Source organism: Vanacampus margaritifer, chromosome 8, assembly GCF_051991255.1.
Source record: "Vanacampus margaritifer isolate UIUO_Vmar chromosome 8, RoL_Vmar_1.0, whole genome shotgun sequence".
In the NCBI taxonomy this organism is placed as follows: domain Eukaryota; kingdom Metazoa; phylum Chordata; class Actinopteri; order Syngnathiformes; family Syngnathidae; genus Vanacampus; species Vanacampus margaritifer.
Genome location: NC_135439.1, coordinates 20,573,709 through 20,583,012, shown reverse-complemented (window position 1 = coordinate 20,583,012; position 9,304 = coordinate 20,573,709).

Sequence of the window (9,304 nt, the reverse complement as noted above, 5' to 3'; positions counted from 1 at the left end):
CTGCCCCCCTTTGCAACCTCCCACAATACACAATACACACCTACACACCCTCCCACAGGCTTCAAGGAAGTGTCCCCACTAAGGAGTGACAGTTCCCATGACAGTGATAGTTAAATATAGATACGTGCACGACAGGAAACAGTGTATTGTACACACACACACACACACACACACACGCACACACACACGCACACACACGCGCGCACACGCACACACACACAAATACAAACAAACTCTCACAATACGGAAAGATCACTTATTGAGCATTATATCTTTGATATGAAGCTTAAAGTCCAGATACTAATAATGAAGTGCCAGAACTAGTAGAATTTTATATCACGAGTAACATGCAGTTGTCAACTAGTGCAGATTGTCCTCAATAGTGACATGTAGTTGTCCTACTAGTGACCTACTAGTGACAACCTAGTTAGGATATGGATCTTATGCTCAGTGTTTAGTGACACTTGCAAAGCGTGAGTCATTTAACTCTGTTATTAATATTTTCCAGCTTCCTTCCACATCCCTAAAACACTTTAGGTTAATTAAAGCTGCTAAATATTCCACAGATGTGATTGGTTGTTTGTCTGTATTGTTTGTACCTGATTGTCTGTCTGGCCACCAATTTGCGTCTTGCGTTTTGTCTCAACAATCAATTCAATACAAATTGAGTTCAATCAATGAAGCCCTTAAATGGTAATTTAATTTTATTTATTAAGGGAGAGGGAAAAAAACTATTAAAAACTAGGGATGTAACGATATCCAAACATCACAATACGATATTATCCCGATATGAAGGTCACGATACGATAATTATCACGATATTGTGGGGAGGTTGGCGATACAAAAAAGGTCACAATATTGTAAACAAAAGAAAAAGAGCCCATATGAAACACACACACACAGGTTTGTTTTATTATCTTTGTGGGGCCATCTCATTGACATAATGCATTTCCTAGCTCCTTCCCCTAACCCCAACCATCAAAAATGATTTCCTACCCCTATTCCTTACCCTAACCTCAACCATAACCCGATTCAAACCTAAACTCTAAAACCAAGCCTTGACCCCAAAAAGAGGTCTAAGCTTGTGGGGCCCAGCAAAATGTCTAAACTTGGGGGGCCAGCAAAATGGCCCTACATGGACGGGTGGGCCCCACAACTCTGTGAAATTCCAGAATGTTGGCCCCACTATGTAACAACAACAAGGCCACACACACACAAAATATTGTGTTTTTGTACATTACAGCTATGAAAAATATTATAAAAACATTGAGTTACTACAAATATTGGCTCTGTTCACAAGCACATTACTTTCCCCTTTATCTGACCATTAGCGTGGCCAAAACATGCCTTGTGAAAATTTAACTGCACTAAAAAACTAGCCACCAGAAGGTGCTAGAACTGCACAAATGGAAATCAACCCGACTTATTTAACAGATGTGCTGCTTTTAATCACGAGACATGACGAAGACGATATATTGTGCCGGTTTTAATATCGCAATATCACGATATTGCCGTTATTGTTACATCCCTATTCAAAACTGCCTGGTGTGAAAAAGTACTTTTCCCCTAAACCAAATGTCTGGTTGAGCCACCTTCAGCAACAATAATTCAAATCAACTGGTTTTCTACAACTGGCAAAGTGTCTTTCATATCTTGTGGAAATATTTTGGCCCACTCTTCCTTGCAGAATTGCTTTAATTCAGCAACACTGGATGGTTTTGGAGCATGAAGGGCCTTTTTGAGGTCATGCCGCGGCATTTCAATCAGATTCAATTCCTGACTATACACTCCAAAACCTTCATTTGTTTCTTTCACAAGTTGACTGGCTTGTTTATTTTGGACCATTGTCCAGCTTCTAGCCATAAACCTAATGAGGACAAGCACTACAGGAAGCATCAACAGTATACAATAATACACACAATTCACTGAAAGGCCATTTATCCATTAGGGTGACTGAGATACAGTTGATTTTGGTGAGAGACGATGAACACCCTGGTCGTGTATAAACAATAGCCATTCACACTCACGTTCACTTTTGTGGACAATTTAGAGTCTTCAATTAACCTAACATGTTTTTGGAATGTGGTAGGAAGCTGGAGTACTCCGATTAAACCCACGCAAGCACGGGAAAAACATGCAAACAAAAATGGAACCCAGATCTTCAAAAAACAAACAAACTGTGAGGCATAGATATATATATATATATCGTCGGTGGGGTGGCAGCTTGTTGGGGGGTGGGGGGGATGGGTGGCTGTGTGTGTGTGTGTGGGGGGGGGTGCTGGTGGGGTGCCTGGTGGGCCTACCGTGCCCCGTTCTGCTGCATTGGGCTTGGGGCGCGGGCCATGTTAGGGTGGGGGGGGCGCTCCTGGCTCCTGGGTTTGCTCTCCGGCTGGTGGCCCCTACGGGGCCCAGGGATTGTGCCTTGGCGCTGCCGCGGCCTGGGGGGCCCTGGGGGGTTGTGCTTGCTCTGTCCTGGTTGGTCGACGGCTCCCCGCTTTAGTGGAGGTTTTCATGCATGCCAGCTCCACCACACCAGCATCTACCGAAATTCAAACACAATCTGCTTCGTCCTGTGGTCGCTGAATCGGTGGAGGCTGATGTCTGTGGATCTCACTCTGCTTCATCTATCCTTCCTTCCTTTCCTCAGTCTCTCCTTTGGTCTCTTGAGTTCTCCCTAATTTGTTGGAATTTAGATGTTTCAGGTGTTGGTGAAAGATTCTGGTTGGTAACTCGGTAGGTAGTAGGTGATGTCTGATCGGTGCTGGATTTCACTTTTCTTTCTTTTCTTTGATCCTTCCTAGTGGGATTCTGAAGTATTCGGTTTAGTTGAATGGTATGGGATTTTTATTAGGTTTTAGGTGAATTAATGAGCACACACTCACACGCACATATGCACACCCGCACTTTCTCACGCACATACAAAAAAAAAGAAAAAAAGAGAGAGAGAGCAATGATGATGACATGTCGAATCGATAAAGTTACCGAATGAACAATACTGAGCTCTCTCAGAAAAAACAAAAAGACAAAGAATTTAGAGTGTTACATTTACCAAATGGAAGACTACCTATATACAGTACCTACCTACCTTTATACCTACTGTATATATCAGCAGTTGCTTGTTCACATGCAGGAAGAGACATTTTCCAGGATGTGACTTGCATGACTTGTTTTACTGCACTGTTATTTTATCTCAGTTTTTTTTTTTTACACAACACATAATAATCTCTTCTGAGCCTCAATTGATCATTAATCAAGCATAAAATTCAATCATTACAATACTTTTTTTTCTGTTTTCATTAATTCTAGTCAATTACAGCCAAATGTTATTTATGTAGTACAAATTTAAAACTGCAAAGCATGCTTAGCAACTAAGGTTATTTTAGTTAACGAAAACTAACGAACAAACTAAAACTGAAATTCAAAAAACAACTGAAAGTACATTTTATATTTACTAAACAAACTAAAATTATAGTGAAAATTTCCTTTGTTTTAGTGTTTGGTAATTATTTAATGCATGATGTCAGGAAGGTTGAGGTTTGGTGGAGGACCCAGATGCAGGGAGCAAAAACAGCCGGGCAAGGATGCAGTTGATGATGCAAAAAAAGGGGATTTTAATTTCTATGAAAAAAGGCGGTCTTCCAAATTACAAGATAAACCAAAACATGGGGGGCCAACAAGGCAAAAACGAGCAGCATGACATGGGGAAAAGACAATGAACCCACACAGACAGGGGGGAGACAGGAGACTAACTACACAGACGCTAATGACACAACAAGACGCACTTGGGGCAAGACACAAGTGGCTGAGGGCACTGATTGGTTCACATGAGGAAGGGCAGGATTACACTTGGACAAGACCAAGGGAGACACACAAGGAAAACAGAACCCATACATGACACATGAGCCTTTGGGGATGATTTTAAATGTGATTTTAAGTAGATTTATTTAACCGGAATAAGGACCCTTGAAAGTGTGTCACACAGAAGTGACGTCATTTAGCAGCAGCCAATAGAAAAGCACCTTGCGATCATGACATCGCTCCTAGGCGACAATTTTGCGTGCTGCTTGACTTTTGGCTCCAATGGCTCGGCTCGCCGGCTTTTTCATTTAACTAGGTAAGAAATTAGTTACTTTTTTCCATTTTACCATTTGTGTGTGTTTATTAAATATTGTGCACAAGTAATACATGTTATTGTTTTTTTATGAAAACTAATATGACTTACTAAAACTAATAAAAACAAACAAAACCACCCTGTAAACTAATTAAAACTAAATTTAAAAACAAAACTCAAAACGAAAAAAAAAGAAAATTCCAAAACTATAATAACAATGTTAGCAACAGACACATTGGTGCCGAAATAACTCAGTTGGGAGAGCATTAGATGGAAAGTCTAAAGGTCCTTGGTTCAATCCCAGGTTTTGGCACCATGGCTGTACTTGAGGCCATCAGGAAAACCAAGAGACAGTACAGGCGGAAGCTCAAGTGAATACATGTGGGAGGCCATCATCACATCACACACCCCTGACAGAGGAGCAACACCATCACGACCAGCAGCAACAATAACACTACCACCTGAGGTGCCACCCCCATCATACCCACTCCAGTAGTAATGAAGTGCTTTGAAAACCTAATCATGACACATATACAGAAGGCAGTCCCAGACACAATGAACCCCCTCCAATTTTCTTATCATCATAACCGCTTCACTGTCATCCATGCAGCCCTCACACACCTTTTATTGACTACAGCTCAGCATTCAACATGGTCATCCCAAGCAGGCTAGATAAGAAACTGCCTACCACACCATATGATTTCTATTACTATCTTTACTATTACTACTTTACTACTACTATCTTTTTGGATCTACACTTTAAGAGCCACTAAGTTTCCTGGTCTGATTGGTGAACCGGATTTCATTCCTTTTCTTTAAGCTCTCTTCTGAAAAAGACATTGTAAATAATTGTATATTATATATTGTAAATTGTATATTGTTTCATTTTTTATTATTATTGACTTTTAAAAATATTCCTGATTGTTGCTTGCTGATTGAATGATGAGTACCAGCTGACTGTGTCCATCACACTGTGAACATGTGACTAACTTTTATATAAGCAGTTGCATGGCAGACCTTTTCAGCTTGCCCTGACGATTGTTTACCAAGGCCGAAACGCGTTGGCAATTTTTAATTTTAATTACTGTACATTTTTAATCAATTGGCCATATGGCAATAAAGGCCTTTTACTTGGAACACCTTTGAGTGCCTCAATTTTCTCTCTTTTTTGAAAATGTTTTTGCGGATCCCTACACTGAAGACCACCAAAGAGACATTTTTTTTTGATAAATCCAAAATTATCCTAGCAGCGTTCTTGCATGGTCTGATTGTTTGCACTCAAAGGTGATGAAATGTTGTTTGGCTTCTCTAACAATCTGCCTGCCGAGGCAAAAGTTTAATTTTGAACAGAAATTGGACGTCATTGGCTAAACGTTAGATGAATATCCTTACAAACAGGCACTTGTACATTATCACATTAATAAAAATGAAAGAATAAAAACTGCATATACAATGTAGTTCTTAGGTCATCTGAATATTGTACATTATGCTAATAATGTAAAAACTATTAAATAGAAAATTAAAATGTGCAACGTGCAAACTAAAATATGCTAAGACTAGCATATGGCACGATAGCTAGCATGGAGCTGTGGTGGTTTGTTTACACTCATTTAATTTTCTATACAAAGAGTAGGACATTTGTATCAATAGTTTCAGTGATTTGGACGATTAGAGTGATGTTTTGCCTATTTTTCTTTAGTTAACTCTTATGTTTGCACTGTTACCAAGAAAAACGGGTCAAGTTAACGTCTCCGAAGAGAACGGAGGGGGCTTTACTCCATTTATATACTGTAGATAATGATGTAAGCTAGTTAGTGCCTAAAATATCTGGAAAACTAATTAATACATTTGATCACACTCAATAACGATTCTTAACATTTAGGAAGTGCTCACTACAAAGAACCGCGGTCTTGGTTAGCCCCCATTTTGAACTATCCGGTTCCACTCTTTCACTGCTTTGACACAATTTCTTTGACGTTCAAGGTCTGTGGAAATAAAATATAGAATGATAATTTAGTTTCCATGTTATGGTTTGAACATCTCAACCGCACAAAGTTTTGGCATGATTTGAGAGCTCTCAGGCAAAAGTATTGCAACACAGCATTTGTATTCACCAATTGTTGCATTGCGGGTAATATAAAAAATAACCGGATGCTATGAATTTTCCGTATTAACTATTTTTATTTTTATTGCTCGCACATCGTTGAACAGTGTGGAATTGATTGAAGCATACTTAAAATCTTTGAAACAAATGTTTCACTTAAGATGACCAGTTCAAAATAGAAATGTACTAATCTTCTATTTAGGGCTCATTTTTTTATGTCTGACTAGTCATGAACTTCACCGCACGTCGCTGACGACGTGCTTGTGACTTGAGACCTCTGCTTAATAGTCAACCATTAGAATGTGCATCTGTCCATGTAACGAGGCATACTGAGGATAGTGGAGAAAACAAAAGATGACACACTTAGGTGACCAAAGGCACTCGGCTTGACCTTAAGCACATTCCTCCAGAAAGGCCAGCGTGTCCCACTCCCCTCCTCACCCCCACACATTACATCCTTCACTCCCATTCACGTCGCACCCAGGCCTCAAGCGGCTAGCACCGCACTCACCTACACACACACACACAACCACATAACACAACATACCAGTCAGACCAGTCTCACTGTGCCTTATCGCAGTCAAATACAAGACACTTTTTTTCCCGTGTAACATTCTCTGGACACTCTCCTGCCAGAAAGCCAGTTCGAGAATGGTTTTGTGTTACTGCATCATTTGTCATACTACAGATGACTTAGTAATGAGAGCACCAAACTCAGAAGTGGCACATGATCATAAATCTTTCATCTTTTTTTTTGGTTTGAACTTTCAAAACAGATGACTTGTGCGGCACCTCTGCTTCTCAATGTTACACGATTTACTTGAAAGGGTTGGTGACCTCATCCATACATACATTTTCTGTAGCCATGTGTGCATTTCGGGTGTGCACAAGGCTATCTAAGATAGAGTTTGCAAAAACCCTGAGCCACACGATTGGAGGCAAGTGTTAAAACTCCCAAAAACTGTAGCAAATGTGTTTAACTTAGGTATTCATTTCTGTTGACACAATCAACACATTCACTAAACCTATTTACAAAGCAGAAGAGAGGAAGCTACAGAAAGTAGAAAAAGTCTGAACACTCCTGTATCAAAACATTTCTGTCTGATAACAAAACACATCTGGGGGAAATTGATGACAGAGAAGGTATTTTAAAACTAACTAACTAACTAACTAACTAACTAACTAACTAACTACCTAATATTGATGAATAAAGAAAATCATCCAGGGCAAAAGTTCTGGTGCTGAATAAAGCACTAGCAGGGTGCAGTGTGCACGTGCATGCCTGCATTTGACTATCGCCAGTCAATCGTAGGACATTTCTAAGCAAACAAGTATTCACATCACGTTTATCCGACCACTTGTTGCAGGGCAAAATTAATGGGGTACACAAATTTGTGCCCCACACTGCAAAAAAAATACAATTATCACCTCTATGTATAAAATAGCATGGATTGGAGATACATTTTTTTTCATAGGTGGGGCCGTGGGGGTAATATTCCGAGGAAAAAATGACCAAATTTGCGACTTTATAAAGTGGCAAATTCGCGAGAAAAAACTCTGTTTATGAAAGGAAAAGGCAGGGTTGAGATTGATTTATTCTCAATTTAAACTTTATTCATTATACACGACAGGTAGAGCGACAACACTTCCTGATCCCCTATCAGGTGACTAACACTAATCAATCAGAAGCTAGCATACTTTAGGTAAATGCAAGTGAATGACGGTGAGCAGCAGATTCGACATGCCATGTTTGGGTTCTGTTTTTCCTTGTGTGTCTCCCTTGGTCATGTTAAGTGTAATCCTGCACTTCCTCGTGTCAACCAATCAGTGCCCTCAGCCACTTGTGTCTTTTCCCAGGTGTGTCTTGTTGTGTCGTTAGTGTGTGTATTTAGTCTTCTGTCTCCCCTCTGTCTGCGTCGCTTCATTGTCGTTTTCCTTCCGTCATGCTGCCAGGTTTTTTTGCCTTTTTTGGCCTCCCCACGTTTTGTTTCATTGCCATTTGGAGTTCGCTTTTGTTTTGTATAGTTAAATTCCTCTTTTTTTTTTTTTACATTACTTCTGCCTCCTTGCCCTGTCCCTGCATTCTAGGTCCGCAACCACCACTACCCCTAAACCAAATATACATTTTAACAAATTAACTTAAATGCTTGATCCTCAGGGTGTGGACCTTCACAAAGCGAGGCATCTTTGTCGCTGGCAGTACCCAAAGTGTGAACGCTTAACATGATATGGTTCATCGCTGCTAAAGCAATTAATTACTATTTCCTTATTTGAAAACCCGACTGAAAAGTATTGGCGGAAACATCCGAGTATGCTACGTGTATTTCTCGTAATTTTAATTTTTTTCCCCCGCAAATTTGCCACGTTTTTTTTTCTCAGAATATTCCCCCCCCCCCCCCTCAAAAAATAAAATTATATATATATATATATATATATTTATTTATTTATTTATATGTCGCCCTAATACGCCGTTTTAAGCCCCAAAACTCCAAACTGAATTTGTGCCACCCACTATAAGTCACCAAGCTGACGCAGGGAAGTTCAGTGGAATATTACAAGTTATAAGTGTGAAAGATGTGTTCTTCCTGTTGCTGTTACTAATGTATGTTGTCATGACTGGCCGGACTTGTCCTCACAATATGCCTGAGTAATAGTTGGGGGGAAAATACAGTGATGCACTCCGGTGACAAAATATGGCATTTGCAACATGCTGTAAAATTCCACACGTAAACACAGCGGGCCTGCACTTAAGTGCCTGCCGTACCCTGGTTGTCTCCGTGACAAAGACTCCAAAGCGGCAAACAACAGCTGAGAGGTCATGCTCTATTTGGGCCGCATCTAATCATGGCCGACATCCCGTATTTACACCAGTGACGCCAAGGTAGTTTTAATGATCAGCTTACCCCCAACCCTTCCTCTAAATACTGCAGGGGACCATGTGATGAAAATGGGGGAAAGGTACTTAGAGGACAACGTAAACATGATCGTGTTGACCTTTTCTTAAACAACTTCAGGTCACATGGCTTAATTCCAAGTACATTCTGTAACGCACAATCAGTCGAAGAAAGCTATTTTGTAAATTCTGCCTC